The 17,949-nt window shown below is 43.0% G+C and overlaps 1 protein-coding gene across 2 annotated transcripts in view; it reads left to right on the top strand.

Annotated features, from left to right (window-relative positions):
• maf (MAF bZIP transcription factor) overlaps positions 1–17,949 on the top strand; it is a 259,433-nt gene that overhangs the window by 229,501 nt on the left and 11,983 nt on the right. The window contains exon 1 of one of the 2 annotated variants that reach the window (XR_010000533.1): positions 3,090–3,514. The exons of the other annotated variant lie outside the window; for it this stretch is intronic. The gene's annotated coding sequence lies outside the window, so the exon portion shown is untranslated. Of the gene's footprint in view, positions 1–3,089; positions 3,515–17,949 lie in introns of those variants that run through there. 2 annotated transcript variants of the gene reach the window in all.

Here is a 17,949-nt window from a genome sequence, read left to right as displayed (position 1 = left end):
TATCACAATACCTGCAGAATGACTCTAATTGCTTATTAATAGTGGGAGTGCTTGTTGTGTGAGTCCTTGCCTCCCTCCACAACTCTAATTGCTGGGAGGCAAATTCTTACAGCACCAGAACCTAGCGGATTCCCTGCTCCGTTGCCCTATTAAATGAGGTGTTGCTGTATTTGACTCAAGCTAAAAGACGATCCCATCCCACTTAGCAAAAAGACCACCGGGGCTGACCTCGCTGGGGACAGATTTCCTGTTTAAACCGCAAAGAGGTCTCCTTGAATGCAAGATGTTAATTGCACCAGGAATTTAGCTTCCCTACGGATTAAACAGCCATGGCTCCGAGCTACTATTGGGAATTGAAATCAGGATTAGGAAGGAAAATGGGCCATGGCCTCACAATGCTATTACCCCAGTTCCTGAAACTAAAACCTTAAAATCTCTTCCTTAGTGGCCAATAAAAAGTTGCCATGTGTGTCCGCATTTGGTTAAGAGAAGGAAGGCGGGGGAGGAAAGGCTCAAAATGTTTGGGGCCATCTTTCAAAGTGTATGCAGGACTGGAAGGGAAGATCATTTTCAAAATCTCTTTCAGTGGTTTAGCCTGGAGCTTGAAAAGTTACATTTAAAAAATCTATATATATATATAAAAGAGTAATGAAATTTCAGCCTAGGACAAAACAACAAAACTACACATCCCAGAAACACTAAACTTGGCAGCACAACCCCTTATCCATGCCTCTACGTTGATACAACAAAAAGATCCAGCTACTATCAAACAGCCAGGCTTTGAGACTGCAAGGCTATTCACTGCTATTCCACCTGGCCAACAAAGGATTCCCATAAGCCACAGCAACGCGTGGCCGGGCAAAGCTAGTCTATATATATAAAAGGGTAATGAAATTTCGGCCTAGGACAAAACAACAAAACTACACATCCCAGAAACACTAAACTTGGCAGCACAACCCCTCATCCATGCCTCTATGTTCATACAACAAAAAGAAAAGAAAAAGAAAATCCCAATTAGAGGGAGAGGAATAATTGTTTTTATCCAATTGCTGCCAGTTAGAAGGCTAAGCCACTTGGTCTCCTAGCAACCCACGCAGCCCAGGGGACAGGCAGAGTTAGGCCTCACTTAGGCCTCTTCCACACTGCCTATAAAATATAGATTATCAGATTTGAACTGGATTATATGGCAGTGTAGACTCAAGGCCCTTCCACACAGCTATATAACCCATTTATAATCTTATATTATCTGCTTTGAACTGGATTATCTTGACTCCACACTGCCATATAATCCACTTCAGTGTGCAGTCGGACACAACTGGACTTAATGTCAGGAGAAAACCTTTTCCCTTTACCTTAACTGCCACCAATTCCTCAATACTTTATTTCCCATAACACCATACTTCGCCACAGCAACGCGTGGCCGGGCACAGCTAGTAAGATATATAATCATTATGCCAAAACTTCCAATGTACTTAGTTATCACTGTTAAGGTATATTTATTTAACACCAAACATTTACTCTTCCTCAATAGTGTGACTTTTTAGTTATGCCCTAAAACAAACAAAAAGGTTACTCTGTCCTCAACAGCCCTGCTCAGATCTTGCAAAGTTAGGGCTATGGCTTCCTTGATTTACGATATCATCACATGGGGCTAAAATAGGCAGCATGCACTGGCTTTGCCCAGGTCACCCATGGAGCTCGTCGGCTGCCATCAAACGACGCTGGCACGGCTCCATGGATAAAGGAGAGTTACGATAGAGTTACGAGTTGGGTCGATACAGGGAATGCTGTGGATGTAGCCTACCTGGATTTCAGAAGGCCAGTAAGGCCTTCGACAAAGTCCCCCACGACCTTCTGGCAAACAAACTAGTAAAATGTGGGCTAGACAAAACTGTGGTTAGATGGATGTGTAATTGGCTAAGCGAACGAACCCAAAGGGTGCTCACCAATGCGTCTTCTTCATCATGGAAAGAAGTGACAAGTGGAGTGCCGCAGGGCCCCGTCTTGGGCCTGGTTCTGTTCAATATCTTTATTAATGATTTAGACGAAGGGTTAGAAGGCACGATCATCAAGTTTGCAGACAACACAAAACTGGGAGGGATAGCTAACACTCCAGAAGGAGGAACAGAATCCAAAATGATCTTGACAGACTAGAGAGATGGGCCGAAACTAACAAAATGAAGTTCAACAGGGACAAATGCAAGATACTTCACTTCGGCAGAAAAAATGGAAATCAAAGATACAGAATGGGGGACGCCTGGCTTGACAGCAGTGTGTGCGAAAAAGACCTTGGAGTCCTCGTGGACAACAAGTTAAACATGACCCAACAATGTGATGCGGCAGCTAAAAAAGCCAACGGGATTCTGGCCTGCATCAATAGGGGAATAGCGTCTAGATCCAGGGAAGTTATGCTATTCTGCCTTGGTCAGACCACACCTGGAATACTTTGTCCAATTCTGGGCACCACAGTTGAAGGGAGATGTTGACAACCTGGAAAGCGTCCAGAGGAGGGCGACTAAAATGATTAAGGGTCTGGAGAACAAGCCCTATGAGGAGCGGCTTAAAGAGCTGGGTATGTTTAGCCTGCAGCCATGTACAAATACGTGAAGGGAAGTCATAGGGAGGAGGGAGCAAGCTTGTTTTCTGCTGCCCTGAAGACTAGGACACGGAACAATGGCTTCAAACTACAGGAAGAACATCAGGAAGAACTTCCTCACAGTGAGGGCTGTTCGACAGTGGAACTCTCTCCCCCGGACTGTGGTGGAGGCTCCTTCTTTGGAGGCTTTTAAGCAGAGGCTGGATGGCCATCTGTCGGGGGTGCTTTGAATGCGATTTCCTGCTTCTTAGCGGGGGGTTGGACTGGATGGCCCATGAGGTCTCTTCCAACTCTACTATTCTATGATTCTATGATTCTATGAGAGTGGAGCCGGCATATGCCGTCACCACAGCAACACAGGATGGCTCCCATGTTGTCATTGAAGTCCATGGGGAGAAGCTGCATGCTCCACATAATAATAATAATAATAATAATAATAATAATAATAATAATAATAATACCTTACTGTTATATTTTCTAGTGAGTACAAACTTCATATCCAAACTACAGCAGTCTTCCTTTAGTTCTTTTAACTTCCAGGGAAGGTTCATTCTTGATTTATTCTTGTATCAATTTGTCTGTTTAGCATTTCGTGGCATCCACAGAACTCTCCTCCAGCATCACATTTTAAACCATGGATTTTCTTCCTGTCACTATCCAACATTAACAACCATATTAACTAAACAATGTTAATTAAATGTATGTAGGAGAGGGGATGGATGGGTGTGTGCCTTTAAGTTGCCTATTATATTATGATAATTCCAATGCATTTCATTAGCTTTCTTAAGCAAGGAGCACTCAGTGGTGGTAAAATAGAGGAACACCTGATATTACTTAATTAATAATCCCACATTCAAGTATTAATCACACCTGGCTCTGCTTAGCTTCCAGGATCGGTTGAGGTTGGTTGCTTTTAAGGTATTTAAGCTTTCTACTAGATAAATACCTAAATATTTATACTGGGTAGAATTTTAGATTTTCATGATTAAATGAATATGCTGTGTGCATTTTTTTAATGAGAAGGCAAAGAGAATCTCCATTTTATTAATGAATGAATTAAAAGAAAAATAAAATAAAGCAACTTGAGATACAGTAGAGTCTCCCTTATCCAAGCTAAACGGGCCAGCAGAAGCTTGAATAAGTGAATATCTTGGATAATAAGGAGGGATTAAGGAAAAGCCTATTAAACATCAAATTAGGTTATAATTTTACAAATTAAGCACCAAAACATCATGTTATACAACAAATTTGACAGAAAAAGTAGTTCAATACGCAGTAATGTTATGTTGCAATTACTGTATTTACGAATTTAGCACCAAAATATCAGGATATATTGAAAACATTGACTACAAAAATGGCTTGGGTAATCCAGAGGCTTGGATAAGTGAGACTCTACTGTACTAGATAAATTTACTGGATTTTTGTAACCTATCAGCAGCTTTGCAATTTGAGAATCAATAGGACACTGCTATGTAAAGGTATTAATAGTTTGTTAAATAATGTTACGCCGTGTATAGATATATAGATTCTTTAATTGGTTGCAATAGTGGGAAGAGTTTTTTGATTAGCTGATTTACAAGAAGAATGAGTAAATTGATCTGTTAATTGATTGAAGAATCTTTTGTGCTGATGTGACAAATGGATAGGGAATGAGCATCATATTAACTGATTTCAAAATCCAAATTATAGGACTCAGCAGATCTTGGAACTGAACATGATTTAGCCTGAGCCCGTTATATTTATAAATTTCAACTCAGGAGATAGAATAAGAGATCCTATGAAGGTCAGTTGGTACCAAAAATAGGCTACATATCTTATCCTTATTGTAGTTGAAATTTTATAACCGTTCTTTTATTACTCTTTGTCCCTAGTCCTCACATGGCAAAAAAAAGTATTTCTCAATACTATCTTAGCTGATGCCATCTCAGAAAATATGAAAGTCTGTGACTCTAAACCCATCATAATTTTTCTCCTGTGGGATATTTAACATACATAGAGTCTCACTTATCCAATATAAATGGGCCAGCAGAACGTTGGATAAGTGAATATGTTGGATAATAAGGAGGGATTAAGGAAAAGCCTATTAAACATCAAATTAGGTTATGATCTTACAAATTAAGCACCAAAACATCATGTTATACAACAAATTTGACAGAAAAAGTAGTTCAATATGCAGTAATGTTATGTTGTAATTACTGTATTTACGAATTTAGCACCAAAATATCACTATGCATTGAAAACATTGACTACAAAAATGCGTTGGATAATCCAGAACGTTGGATAAGCGCGTGTTGGATAAGTGAGACTCTACTGTATTTGTCTGATGAAGAAGCCAGTGAAAGTTCAAAAGCTTACATAAAGTTATACTTTGGAGCTGGCCCAATAAAGGTACTACTGCTTGTAGAGGTCTAATTTCTTGCTTATCTATCAACCTTGATCAGTGTTATGATTGAGCCTCATGGCTCTGTTTCTGACAGACGTGGGCGTAAGACTCCTCGAGAGTCAGATACTCTCGAGGAGCGAGAGAGAAAAAGACTACGAGACATATTTGCAGCACCATCTGACGAAGAATCTTTCGAAGGGTTTACGGAAAGAATGGAGGAGGGGCTGGTTAGCTCAGAGGAGGATGAGATGGATTGGACTCGGGTAAGGGAGGAATTGGGTGCCACTGGCCATGATGGGACAGAAGATGAATGGGGACCTTCAGGATTAGACCCATGGCTTAGCTGGAGGGATGGGACGGGATCCACAGCTGGAGATGCTGTTGGGCGTAGTCAGAGGTGTTCCAGCTCTGACGAGGAAAGTGATGAGGAAACGCCCGGGTTAAGGAGGACAGCTGACAGTGATGAGGATTTGTAACTGGCATAAAATGGGGCTTGGGAGCAATTGCAAATTGCGTCGGGCAAGGTAATCTGGGCAAACGCTTGGGATTCGTGTGTGTGTGTGGGACGCTTCCCTGAAGACTTGTGTGCTTTCCTGTGCTGAGACGTAAGTTGATTGGAATCCAGGGTCAGACGGCGGGAGGGATTGTGTGGGCATTTGTTTGTGCAAACCTGTGCTTACTCTTATTAGCTTGACCTTCCGTCGTCTTCTTGACGGACGCCATCTCCTGCTTTGAGAACTCGGACTGAACTGACCACGGCTTGTCTTCCCCCCTTCTTGGACTTGGAAAAACTACAAACGTCTGCTTCTGGCTTTGATCTACGGAACGGAACTGGTCTACTCTACTGCTAAAATCCCTGGCTGATTTGTTCGTGTTGGAATCCTGTCTGCTGTGTGTGTGGGAGCGACGCAAGTTACTCTAAAAACAGTGTTGGCAGCAGAGAGGAATCTGCTGCCAATTAGTTGCATTCTTTGTATCTTTTGTTCCTTGGCTTTCGTTTTGTTTATACCCAGGCTGAAGAAAGCAGTTTGTTTTTACCCGGATTAAACTCCGGTTTAATCCGGTTTATCTTTTGAACATTTACTTTTGCCCCTTTTTGCTCCTAAAGGCAAAAATTGCCTGGCCCTTGTGTTTTACGGGCATTTTTGAGTTCTGTAATCTAATAAACTCTGTTACTTTGAATCTTGTGGCGTTCTGTCCTTGACAGATTGCCCGACGCCCATAAAAGGTTTATTGCAGCAATAAACCCGTCAGGAAGACGATGGATGAGTTAAGGGTCAAATTAGACCAATTGCAAACGGCTTTTACCGTTAGCCAAACAGCTCATGCCGTGAAAGGACATGTTTTGACTCCTGAACGCTTTGACGGAACCAGGTGCAAGTTGCCAACCTTTTTGGCACAAGTGGAGCTTTATTTTTCTCAGCTCAGTGCTCATGCTTTTCCTACAGACACTAGCAAGGTGGCCTTTATTTTGAGTTTGTTGACCGGTCCCGCAGGACAATGGGCCACTAATTTAATTTTGGGAAATGACCCAGTCAAGGACAATTTGAATAATTTCAAAAAGTTGTTAACTGATACTTTTGGGGATCCTCTCCGCACGGAGAACGCTGGGTGGGCTCTGTATCGGTTGAAACAGGGAAAGGGGACTGTTTTGGATTACTTAAATAAGTTTAACCTGTATCGCCACCAGCTGGATTGGGGGGAAAATGCATTCATGCTTTTATTTACTGCCGGGTTAAGTGATATGCTCCAGGATGAATTAGCACGCTTGGAGCCGGCTGAAAGCTGGGACGCCTTAGTAGCTAAGGTGCTGCGTTTAGACGCAAGGTTCGAGGCTCGTAAACATTCAAAAGCAATGTGTGCGCCACCCATGCATGTAACCAGGGCACCTGTGGTGATGGGGGAAGAGCCCATGGAGCTTGGGGTCTTTAAAAAGCTGTCTACAGAGGAAAAGAGCCGTAGGAGGCAGCTGGGCTTGTGTTTGTACTGTGGGAATGCTGGGCATTTTGCCAAAAATTGTAATGTGAAACCTTCCCAGCTTTCGGGAAAAGGCCAGCCCTAGTGCGACGTGAGTCCAACGCACTAGGGCTCCTCAAGCAGTCAACTGAGGGGAGGAAGCATGTTTTCGTACCCATTACATTATCTGTTGGGGGAAAGGAACTTGTTTCTACTTTGGCACTGCTGGACTCAGGAGCCACGGTCTCCTATATAGATATTGAGTTTGCTAAGAAGCATGGCATTCCTAGAGTGCGCAAGGCATGCGACGTGTGGGTGGAAGGAGCAGATGGGAGACTGCTGGAGACTGGGGTGGTTAACCAGGAAACCTCAGCAGTAACGTGGGAGGTGCAGGGAGTAACGGGAACGTTTGTGTGGGATATTACGAGCTTGCCTAGATATGATGTGATCCTGGGGATGGATTGGCTAGCTGTAGTAAACCCACAAGTAGATTGGGCAACACGTAAAGTGATCTTAAAGAGGCAGGATTGTTGCACTTTAAATGTTACTCATTCTGATATGGAGGGAGTGCCTGCTGAGTATGGGGAGTTCTCTGATGTATTTTGTAAAAGAGAAGCGGACAAATTACCACCGCACAGGCCATATGATTGCGCCATCAAGTTGGCAGAAGGTGCGAAACTGCCAGCAGGGAGGCTGTATGCCTTGACTGTACCGGAAAGGCAAGCTTTGCGGGAGTTTCTAGATGAAAATTTAGCCAAGGGGTTTATTCGCCCCTCTAGTTCTCCAACTGCGGCACCAGTATTCTTTGTAGCCAAAAAGACTGGGGAACTTAGGCTGGTCTGCGACTATCGGATCCTAAACAAATACACCATTCGGGATAGGTACCCGCTCCCTTTAATCTCGGAACTGTTATCAAGGGTGCAAGGGGCTAAGGTCTTTACCAAGCTTGACCTGCGGGGGGCCTATAACTTAATCCGTATACGGGAAGGGGATGAATGGAAGACGGCATTTAACACGTGTTTCGGATGCCACGAGTTCCGAGTCATGCCTTTTGGGCTTTGTAATGCTCCTGCGGTCTTCCAGAGGTTCATGAACGATGTGTTCAGGGACCTAATTGACCAATTTTTAGTGATTTATTTGGATGATATCTTGATTTTTTCTAAGGACGAGAAAGAACATCGTCAACATGTCAAGCAGGTTCTGCACCGACTGCGGGCTAATGGGCTTTTCGCCAAGGCTTCCAAGTGCGTCTTTCATGTGCCTGAAGTGGAGTTCCTAGGTCATGTAGTGTCAGGTAGGGAACTTAAAATGGACCCACATAAGGTTGACGCCGTCAACTCATGGCAGGAGCTGAGGACTAAGAAGGATGTACAAAGGTTCTTAGGTTTCGCTAATTACTACCGGGAGTTTATTCCGAATTTTGCAAAGCTCACGGTACCTTTGACGCAGCTTCTGCGCAAGAAACAGCCATTTGTGTGGGGGCGGGAAGCTCACGAGGCGTTTCTACAACTTAAGTCTAGTTTTCAATCGGACAACATACTAACCCATCCTGATGTTGACAAACCGTTCGTGGTAGAAGCGGACGCTTCTAGCTACGCGTTGGGGGCTGTATTGTCTCAGAAGGATTCCTCAGGGACCTTGCGTCCCTGTGGATTTTACTCGCGGCAACTAACACCCTTCGAGCAGAACTATACCATATGGGAGAAGGAGTTGTTGGCGATTAAGGTGGCGTTTGAGGTGTGGCGGCACTGGCTTGAAGGGGCACGGCACCAGATCGTGGTCAGGTCTGATCATAAGAACTTAGAGCACTTGCAAACAGCAAAGAAGTTAAACCAGCGTCAAATCCGCTGGGCTTTGTTTTTCTCCAGGTTTAACTTCAAGGTGCAGTTCGTGGAGGGGAAGGCAAACTTGCGGGCCGATGCTTTATCCCGCAAGCCAGAATTTAAGACCAATGAGCAGGTAGTATGTCAGACCATCTTGCCTACTGCCTCGCTGTGTGTTGTAGATAATGAGCTCGGGTTACATGACCAGATCCTTGAGGCTCAGAAAGATGATGTGTGGACACAGGAGCAACTGATGCTGCTCTCAGCAGGTAACCGTACCATACTGCCGCATCTCCAAGATCAAGACGGGGTATTGGTGCGTAGGGGGCAGGTTTACGTACCAGTGGGGGCCCTCAGGTTGGAGGTGATTAGAGCCCACCATGACGAACCCATGGCTGGGCACTTTGGCAGGTTCAAGACCGTACAGCTTATCACCAGGAGCTACTGGTGGCCAAAGATGCGGCAAGACATTCTGCGCTTTTGTGACAGCTGCGCCGTTTGCCAGCAGAGTAAGACGCCTGTTGGGCGCCCTAGAGGGTTGTTGTCGTCTCTACCTGTTCCGGAGAGGCCATGGCAAATCATTTCCATGGATTTTATTTCAGATTTGCCTAAGTCTGGGGGTTATACTTGTATTTGGGTGGTGGTGGATTTATTTAGTAAACTGGCTCATTTTATTCCTTGTTCAACCATTCCGGCGGCCCCTACGTTGGCCTTACTATTTACTAAGCACATCTATCGTTTGCACGGAGCACCCGAGGTGATTATTTCAGATAGGGCTCCGCAATTTGTGTCACGCTTTTGGAAACATTTCCATGAGTGCTTGGGGACTAAGTTAAACGTTTCTTCAGCCTTTCATCCGCAAACGGATGGACAGTCGGAACGGGTTAATGGGCTCTTAGAGCAGTATCTGCGTTGTTTTTGTTTAGATCAACCCACGGCTTGGGTGAAGTGGCTACCGGTGGCGGAGTTTGCTTACAACAATGCGGTGCACACGTCTAGTCAGCATACGCCGTTTGAGCTAACTTATGGCTTTCACCCACGGGGAGGTGTGGCGCCGTCGACCAATGTGGTCTCTTCGGACCCTGTGTATCGCTCTACGGAAATGGCTGCATTGCATGATGTTGCCCGTCGCTTACTGTTGGAAGCTAAGGCAACGCAGAAGACTCAGGCTGACCGCCACAGGCAGGCAGGGGAGGAGTTGGAAGAAGGGGATTTGGTGTGGTTATCTTCCAAACATATTAAACAGGCTGGGGGAAAGTTTGCGCCTCGGTATTTGGGTCCCTTTCCTATCGTTAAAAAGATTTCTTCTGTTGCGTTTCGTTTGCGTTTACCGTCTAGTTTAAAGGTCCATCCAGTCTTTCATCGTTCGCTATTGAAACTTGATACCTCTAGTCGTCGTGGTGCTATAGCGGAGGGTATCACTGCCACTTCTCCGCCATCGGGGGAGGAGGCCTTTGTGAGAGGGGATAGTGTTATGATTGAGCCTCATGGCTCTGTTTCTGACAGACGTGGGCGTAAGACTCCTCGAGAGTCAGATACTCTCGAGGAGCGAGAGAGAAAAAGACTACGAGACATATTTGCAGCACCATCTGACGAAGAATCTTTCGAAGGGTTTACGGAAAGAATGGAGGAGGGGCTGGTTAGCTCAGAGGAGGATGAGATGGATTGGACTCGGGTAAGGGAGGAATTGGGTGCCACTGGCCATGATGGGACAGAAGATGAATGGGGACCTTCAGGATTAGACCCATGGCTTAGCTGGAGGGATGGGACGGGATCCACAGCTGGAGATGCTGTTGGGCGTAGTCAGAGGTGTTCCAGCTCTGACGAGGAAAGTGATGAGGAAACGCCCGGGTTAAGGAGGACAGCTGACAGTGATGAGGATTTGTAACTGGCATAAAATGGGGCTTGGGAGCAATTGCAAATTGCGTCGGGCAAGGTAATCTGGGCAAACGCTTGGGATTCGTGTGTGTGTGTGGGACGCTTCCCTGAAGACTTGTGTGCTTTCCTGTGCTGAGACGTAAGTTGATTGGAATCCAGGGTCAGACGGCGGGAGGGATTGTGTGGGCATTTGTTTGTGCAAACCTGTGCTTACTCTTATTAGCTTGACCTTCCGTCGTCTTCTTGACGGACGCCATCTCCTGCTTTGAGAACTCGGACTGAACTGACCACGGCTTGTCTTCCCCCCTTCTTGGACTTGGAAAAACTACAAACGTCTGCTTCTGGCTTTGATCTACGGAACGGAACTGGTCTACTCTACTGCTAAAATCCCTGGCTGATTTGTTCGTGTTGGAATCCTGTCTGCTGTGTGTGTGGGAGCGACGCAAGTTACTCTAAAAACAGTGTTGGCAGCAGAGAGGAATCTGCTGCCAATTAGTTGCATTCTTTGTATCTTTTGTTCCTTGGCTTTCGTTTTGTTTATACCCAGGCTGAAGAAAGCAGTTTGTTTTTACCCGGATTAAACTCCGGTTTAATCCGGTTTATCTTTTGAACATTTACTTTTGCCCCTTTTTGCTCCTAAAGGCAAAAATTGCCTGGCCCTTGTGTTTTACGGGCATTTTTGAGTTCTGTAATCTAATAAACTCTGTTACTTTGAATCTTGTGGCGTTCTGTCCTTGACAATCAGTTTCCCTAAAATTTGTCATGGGCAGCAGATTTTACGGATATGGGATCATTAATAATAGAATTAAGTAATATATATATTTGGCATCCTGATGGGAATTTACAATGTTGTAACTTGACTTACAATCATGTACTCTACCTGTGTGGTGTTGTATTGCAGTCATATTCTCCAAAGGGACAATTATGACAATTATGCAATTTGAGTGACCAGCATGGCCACTGCACAATATCTTCCAATATGTCATCTGTCCCAGTGCACAACTTGTCCTCATGCACAATTTTCCCGAGTGCACCATAGTCCCAATGAACAATGTGTCCTGATGCCCAAAGCTCCCAATGCACAGTGTGCACCATTGTACCACAATCCTGACACACAATGTGTCCTAATGTATTATGGCTCCAATGCATGATGTGATGTGTTCCATTTCACAATGTGTCTAATGGGAGCTCCTGTTGTGCAACAAAAAACTGCATCTATTTTTGATGTATGTAATTGTTTATGTTTTGTGTACAGTTATGCATCATATGTTGGATTATGGTTGCATGTGTATGAAATGTAAATAAGTGTTTTCTGCTGTTTTGCAAGAGTGTGTGTTTCAGTAATGAAACAGTTAACAGCAGGCTAGTTTTGACTGACAGCCTGTTGTGACTGCTAGGACCTATCAGGCATGATTTCCGGCTTTGGAGGTCGGAAATTCCTGCAGACTGAGGAATGTGTTTTCTTATCTCTGTGTGTGTTGAGCTGGTGCTTGCCGAGGCAAGAGGCTAAAGAGAATGCCAGCTCAGAGCGATGGCTTTTGCTATGCTTTGTAAATATGTTTATAGATATTGAAATAAATGTTTGGACTTCAGACTACGGATGTGTTTGAGTCTGACATTTGAACAGGAATTGGTGAGGCAGCCGATTGCAACCAATTCATCAGGGTGCTCGTGTGCAGAGGATCGATGGTGTTTGAAGAAACCCACCCAACTCGCACCCTGACATCATAGGCTCTGATGCAGGATCTTGGCCACTGTGGTGGTGGTGTGTGGTGTTGGTGGTGCTACTTCTGCTATTGTTATATTTTCACTGTCAAGATGGGGAGATCAGCTTGTAGGATCTCTGTCTCCTAGACTTAAATGACTTGTGAACCTTGACTTGTTTGCGTGTTAGAAGCTATTGTTGCTTGACTACATTTCACTTCAGGCAGGTATTTGGCTTGGGTCTCGACTACCATAGCAGGTTCACACACACACCGTTAATCATCTTTAGAATCAAATCATCATAGAGTTACAGAATCAGGTAGACTATGTAGTCCACTCTCTTTTTCAGAAATCCAAAATTAAAGCCAGAAATTGTCATCCAACCCTGGCTCTCTCCATCCTGATATCTCTGACATTTTGTAATTCAGAATTCTGTCTGCATTAGTTGACCAACCAAATTATTTTCTAATGCACAAAAGCACAACAAACAGGAGAGTTTCCCTCTCCAATGTCTTTATAGCCTCGGACGATGGATGAAAGTCAGAAAGGGAAAGAGGCTCTATCAAAAAAAAATTACTATGCGGTTGCACATACTTAATAACCAATTTATTCACAAACTTCAAAATGGACAGAAGCACAACCAAATGCTAAAGGCACCCAGCACAACATTGAGGCATTTAATATTGTGACAGATAAAATAATCTAATGGACCTTAAATGTTAATGGGTGTTGAGATTTACACTTTAATTGTGTTTAATTCAAACCATTCTGGGTTTTATGGGACACTTTTATCTTTGTGCCCAGAAAATCAACAGTGTACTACAAGCTTTGCATTGAGCAACCAAAGGGCAGCTGGCTCTTAGCGAACCTGTAATTACAGGCTAGATCAGTTTATTACTTATAAATCCTTGAAAATATTTTAATTGAAATGATTAGTGGACTTTAACTGACCTTGTCTGAATGGGAGACCTTCCCAGCAAATTAAGCTCAGTTAGTAAGTTAAACAGAGACGCTTCCATGCATAGAAATATTGTGTCATAAACATTATCACTAGATCCTCTCTTGCCCACACTAGAAAAGCAATCTCCAGTAGCAATTCCCACTGTGTGAGGCCATTTTGTGACCAACTATTTCTATGATTATCCAGATTTTAGAAAAGTTATTGTTTTAGATTTCACTCCCGAGAAGCCCCAGCCAGCTTGGCCAACAGCCAGAAATCCAGGAAGCTGAAATCAACAACGTCCAGAGGACCAAAGTTTTGGAGCCAATAGAATAGAAGGAAATGCCCACAAAAGCTGGGGAAATGCAGTTTACAGAAAACATTAAATGATGCCATCAGTGGGAAAGGAAATGGTCTTCTGGGGGGAAAAGACTAGCATGGAGCCCTCAGAAATACAGATTTGGTCCCATAATCTGTATTCCTCCATGTTGAGCATACTGTTGGGTGGAAACCTGATAAATCTACATTTCATTTACAGTATTTATACCTTGTCCTTCTCACCCCGAGGGGGACTCAAAGTGGCATACAGAACACATACACATACAGCAAAGACTCAATGCTGATTATACAATTATAAAGGACAGACAACACAATTGGAGGTAAAGGCAGTTTTTCCCATCTTCTTTCTGCCATCCTGGAGGCTGTGCTCCGGCCACGGGGCTTGCTCTTGCTCCATTTTCCAGGCCAAGGAGCTTTCCTCTGATCAATATCCTTAAGGGTGCCTTTATTACCTCTCCACTAAAAGTGGTACCTATTTATCTACTCATATTTCTGCTTTCAATCTGCTAGATGGACAGGTGAGCTGGGGTGCTCACCCTGACCCCGGCAGGTGCTCACCCCGACCCAGACTCGAATGGCCAGCTTTTCAATTGGCAGGATTTTTTCTGCAGCACCGCGGTTTAGCCTACTATGCTAAGCCTGGTCCCATGTTGTAATATGGAGCTTACTAGGTGTTGCTGGTGCAATCATTCTGTTTCAGGGTCCTTCCAGACAATTCCAAAATGTGGGATCTGTCTCAGTTTTACCAGAGGGATCCAAATGACAACTCTGGTAAAAGTGAATTACTGCTGAGCAAACCAGGCTTTCCCAGGTTTACTCTGCATTAATTAAACACTTCATTAGATCTCGCCTAAAATGTATATCTTAGGGGGGGTGTAGTAAAATGCACATCACTGAAAATACATGTGATAATGTTTACCTGAATAGTGTATATTTAAAAAGGAAATACCTACAAATGTGGATATGCTAGAGGAAACAATGCATATACACATTCATATTGTATGGGGAAATGTGTAAGGGGAAAATGCAAATATTAGATTAAAAAAAGATTTGCTAGAAGAATAAGGCATGGTGCACTTATGGTTACCTGCATCCCAATAAGACCAAATTCATATCACTTGCAACTCCTCTCTATTTTAAAATGAAGTCTGGAATGCATTGCAGGCTGCCGTTCACTGCAGACTAAGCTCAGGCCAATGGTTCACTTAGAAGTTTACACTGGATTTAACTCAAACTGCTGAAATGCTGCCGTTCAATCTTTGCTAACGCTTTGCTCGGCAGGAAATTCCTGGCACATTCGGCACTTGTCTAATCCAATTTCCCACCGTAACAGATTTTTCTTGTGCAGATGTAACAGGAGACAGAGAGGACCTCAAGATGCCATTTGACTGTAGTGAGTAATTTGGTTTCTATGTGACAACAATACTTCTGCTTCATTTTTCAAAGGAAGAGATATGCCAGATATACATCATGGGATGTGTCCATCCCGTGCATCTGGGCTTCATACAGAGGAAAATAAGGAGGGCTGGATTGCATTTATCTATGTTTACATTTAAATGTATTTTACTTACCTTTTGTATAGAGCTAGGTTGGGAACAAAAACAAAATAAAAACCAAGCATGGTCCAATATGCTGAAGGCATCACTGATAGTTCAGAGGGGTATAGAATCTGGATTTCCTAAATACAGCCTAACCAAAAGTTGGGTTTGTACATAACCAAAAAAGAAAATGGGTTCCCTGGAACTACAAAGACAAGTATCCACTATTACAGTAATACAGAAATCATTAAACCTAAATTTAGTTCAATACATCAATATGTAAACAGATACAAAAGGCGTTGTTAAACAATCAAACAAAGGACTGTTACATTCACAGTAAAAACAATATTTTTCTCTTGAAGGATGAATCCTCTTCTCATAAACAATAAATGTTCTTTAGTTCTTTAATTGTTCCACATACACAAATTGAGTCCTCTTCTTATATATAATGACTAGCTGTGCCCGGCCACGCATTGCTGTGGCGTTGTCTGGTGGTGTTGGTGAGAAATTGTTGAAGTAGTGGTGGTATTGAATGTCTGTTGTATGGTTGTCTTTATGTTTAGTATGCACACTGAAGTGGATTATATGGCAGTGTGGAGTCAAGATAATCCAGTGCAAAGCAGATAATATAAGATTATAAATGGGTTATATAGCTGTGTGGAAGGGCCTTGAGTCTACACTGCCATATAATGCACTTAAAATCTGATAATCTGTGGAAGAGGCCTAAGTGAGGCCTAACTGTGCCTGTCCCCTGGGCTGAGTAGGTTGCTAGGAGACCAAGTGGCCCTGATGTCATCACTCTTTTATATATATAGATTGTTCTTGTTTCTTTATTATGGATAGTAGACTCCAAAACCACAACCAGTTTCAACTCAAAAGAGTCTTCATCAGGTGGATTGTAGTCCTTTTTTTCAGTTGTGGTTTTATTGTGAGTTTTTTAAATGTGGATCAGAAAGATCTAAGTTTTAAACACGCATACTCTGCATTGGAATCAAACTGTTTGCAGAGTATGCGTGTTTAAAACTTAGATCTTTCTGATCCACATTTTAAAAAACTGAAAAAAAACTGAAAAAAAGGACTACAATCCACCTGATGAAGACTCTTTTGAGTTGAAACCGGTTGTGGTTTTGGCGTCTACTATCCATAATAAAGAAACAAGAACAATCATTATATATAAGAAGAGGACTCAATTTGTGTATGTGGAACAATTAAAGAACTAAAGAACATTTATTGTTTATGAGAAGATGATTCATCCTTCAAGAGAAAAATATTGTTTTTAATGTGAATGTAACAGTCCTTTGTTTGATTGTTTATACACAACCATTCAGTCCTCATTTTGTATTCTTTGTGTCCCTTTCTCACAATACAGTGAAAGCATTATGATTCCCATTTGTGAGATAGTAGTAGCAAAATAAATCCTCTCCCCTAAACTACAAATCCCAATATGCCATAAGATGAAAACCGGAAACTGAACCCTAGATCTCAGAAAACCCTGTTCCTTTCCTTGAAAGTTATAAAACCAACAGAAAGAGCACCTTGTACAGGTTGAGTATCCTTTCTCTGAAACTTGAGATATCTTGGAGATAGAACCCAAGTCAAAACACAATGTTTCATATGTGCTTGTACACATAGCCTGGAGGTAGTTTAATAATGTTGTGCATGAAACAAAGACTGTATACATTGAGACATCTGAAAACAAAGATCTCAGACAATAGTTCTGGGATCTACCTCACCCTGATTGAATCTGACACTATTTGCACTTTTTTGGCCCAGTTCTTTTTTGGAGCCGACCCAGGATGTTATCATAGTATATTTATTGTATGTTGACCCATGACTTGTTTTATTGTTGATTGATTGTTTTATTGTTGTGTTTTTATATTGTTTGTGACCTGGGCTTGGCCCCATGTAAGCCGCCCCGAGTCCCTTCGGGGAGATGGGGTGGGGTATAAAAATAAAACTATTATTTTATTGTATGACACAGCAAACAAGATAGGCATGCTGGATTTTGTTTCACAAAATCACAAGTCGAACACTTCCCAAGTGTCTAGGACTGTGTGATGTATTTTCGGATGATGCGTGCAGATCCCAGTAGGGTGGTCTTTTGCAGTTGGCAGATCGTGATTTTGTTAATGTCTATTTTTTCCAAATGCCGGCTGAGATCTTTTGGCACGGCACCCAGTGTGCCCATCACCACCGGGACCACCTGCACTGGTTTCTGCTTTATTATTATTATTATTATTATTATTATTATTATTATTATTATTATTATTTTATTATGACACAGCAAACAAGATAGATATGCTGGATTTGTATCACAAAATCACAAGTCGAACACTTCCCAAGTGTCTAGGACTGTGAGATTTATTTTCGGATGATGCACGCAGATCCCAGCAGGGTGGCCTTTTGCAGTTGGCAGATCGTAATTTTGTCAATGTCTATTGTTTCCAAATGCCGGCTGAGATCTTTTGGCACGGCACCCAGTGTGCCCATCACCACCGGGACCACCTGCACTGGTTTCTGCCAGAGTCTTTGAAGTTCAATCTTGAGGTCTGATAGCGGCTGAGTTTTTCCTGTTGTTTTTCGTCAATGCGACTGTCACCTGGGATGGCAACATCAATGATCCAAACCTTGTTCTTTTCCACAACTGTGATGTCTGGTGTGTTGTGTTCCAGAACTTTGTCAGTCTGGATTCGGAAGTCCCACAGTATCTTTGTGTGCTCATTTTCCAATACTTTTGCAGGTTTGTGATCCCACCAGTTCTTTTCTGCTGGGAGGTGGTACTTGAGGCATAA

The sequence above is a fragment of the Anolis carolinensis genome, unplaced genomic scaffold (genome assembly GCF_035594765.1).
Source record: "Anolis carolinensis isolate JA03-04 unplaced genomic scaffold, rAnoCar3.1.pri scaffold_9, whole genome shotgun sequence".
NCBI lineage: Eukaryota > Metazoa > Chordata > Lepidosauria > Squamata > Dactyloidae > Anolis > Anolis carolinensis.
This window is presented reverse-complemented; position numbering and strand designations above follow the sequence as displayed.